Genomic DNA, 2,268 nt, shown 5'->3' with positions numbered 1-2,268 from the left:
GAGCAATCCTAAAGACCGGGTTGGGAAACTTTAACACCTTTGACGAGCGAGAGAACTGGGCTATTACTGTAGACAACCAACAGAGAAAGATCCAAAGCGCTAGGGCAGGGGGATCTTCCCTGGGAACTGACGGAGGGAGCTGCTACAAGTGTGGGAAACCTGGTCATTATAGAAAGGACGGCCCAGCCCAGGCGTCCCAACCCTCCCACATTTGCCCCAATTGCAGCAGGACTGGACACAGCGATTCAGCTTGCTGAAGCAGGAGGATCCCAAGGAGAGAGAGAGAGAGAGAGAGAGCCCCCCCCAGGTACGACCAAACCCCGGCAAGCCCCCCCCGAGCTGAAAGGGAATGAAGTCATTCCCAATCCCGCACACCTCAGCCACCACCAGCTGCTGGATATTATCCAGACTCTGGCGGAGCGAAAGACCGCATGAATCGCGTCGGCCCCCACCCCCACCCGGGAGCCCACCCCCACATCTGGGTTAATTCATCGTTAGGGGGGGCCGGCGATGCAAAATATTAATAGATATGGGGGGGGGGGGGGGGGGGGCGCGATATCCCTCACCAACACGGCACTTCCTACAACCCACCGTTCCATCGTAGTAGTGGGGGGGTCGGGGGAAATAGAACTACAGCTTACCAGAGCCAGGCAGTCCGACTAGAGATTGAGGACATCTTACTCCCAGTACACTTCTGGGTCTGCCCGAATCTGGAGGGAACAATCTTGGGAATAGACCTCCTGGGGGGGGGGGGGGGGGGGGGGGGGGGGCAGTTCGGGGGCGGTGGTGGGTGCCTTTAACAAGCGCCTGCTGTGGACTGCGAGAACGGAACACAAAAGTGGGATTCGGGGATATTGGGTCCCAAACACAAACGTGGATGCAATCCAGGCAGGAGACCACACACCCACAGCCCGAGATTGGAGAAGGGAAGGGATAGTAGGGCTTCTATGTCCATCATTACCCCAAGTCTGGGCAGCAGGGAAACAAGACTGTGGCCTGGTAAAAACCCCTCCCCTACACATTCACGGGCCCATCCAAACCCCTCACATACAATACCCCATAAAGCCCCAGGCACTACAGGCCACTGAGAAAACCATTCAGGCTTTGGTTGCCCAAGGTATTTGAAGACCTACAGTGTCTAACACCAACTCCCCGATACGGCCAGTCCGTAAGCCAGACGGAAGTTACCGACTGGCCATAGACTACACTGCCCTCAACAAAATAACCCCCAAAGAACACCCCATAGTCGCGAGTCCATCCACTATTTTTAACGGACTCGGATCTGAACATGGTATTTTCTCTGTGTTAGACACAGCAAACGGATTCTCGTCCATCCCGCTTCACACGGACTCCCAGGAAAGGTTTGCCTTTCCCTGTGGAGGGAAACAGTACACACGGACACGCCTCCCCCAAGGGCTCCACAACATTCCCAACATTTTCCACCCAGTTATGAGTGAGGCCCTTGAGGACTGCGACCTGTCCCCATATGGAAGCACCTTCCTCCAATATGTGGACCACATTTTCATTGCCTCCACCAACCGCACAGCACATATCGGAGCCCTGTCCACAATCCTACGCGCCTCGCAGGCTGTGGGGTTTAAAATCAACCCAACCAAGGCACAGATTGCACAACAGGAGCTCCGGGATTTGGGAAACAACATAAGTCAAGGAAAGACAGCCCTCTCCTCCGATCGGAAGACCGGGATTATAAACATGCCCTGTCCAAACACAGTTAAAGGGGTGCGTAGAGTTATGGGACTATTTCACGACTGCCGGGATTGCATTGACCAGTTCGCATCTCTGTCTGAACCAATTCAGCGGCTGGTCAAAGGGGGAAAGCCAGGAGCAGGAACGATCGAGTGGGGACCCAAACAGGAGGTAGCATTCACCCGCCTAAAATCAGAACTATTAGCAGCTCCAGCCCTACGCCCACCGAATATAATCAAACCCTTCCACCTCTTCTATGACCCAGAAGAGGGATTTTATCGCTCCGTGGGAACCCAAGAATACGGGGGGACCATGCGACCGGTGGCATATTATTCCACCCGACAATACCCGGGAGCCCAGGGACTGCACAAGTGTGTGGCAGCTCTAGATTGCCCCTCCTGGGCAGTCAGGGTACGCGAACCGATCACTGTGTCAGGACAAATCATTTCACACACGAAACACACCATCGCTGAGCTCCTGAATACAGGCCGACTCCGGACTGTTTCGGACGCCCGAAGGGCCAATTGGGAAGCGGTACTCCTCCCCCGAGACCGGTCAGTC

The sequence above is a fragment of the Carcharhinus amblyrhynchos genome, unplaced genomic scaffold (assembly GCF_965287045.1).
Source record: "Carcharhinus amblyrhynchos unplaced genomic scaffold, sCarAmb.v2.hapA scaffold_47, whole genome shotgun sequence".
Lineage (NCBI taxonomy): Eukaryota > Metazoa > Chordata > Chondrichthyes > Carcharhiniformes > Carcharhinidae > Carcharhinus > Carcharhinus amblyrhynchos.
This window is presented reverse-complemented; position numbering follows the sequence as displayed.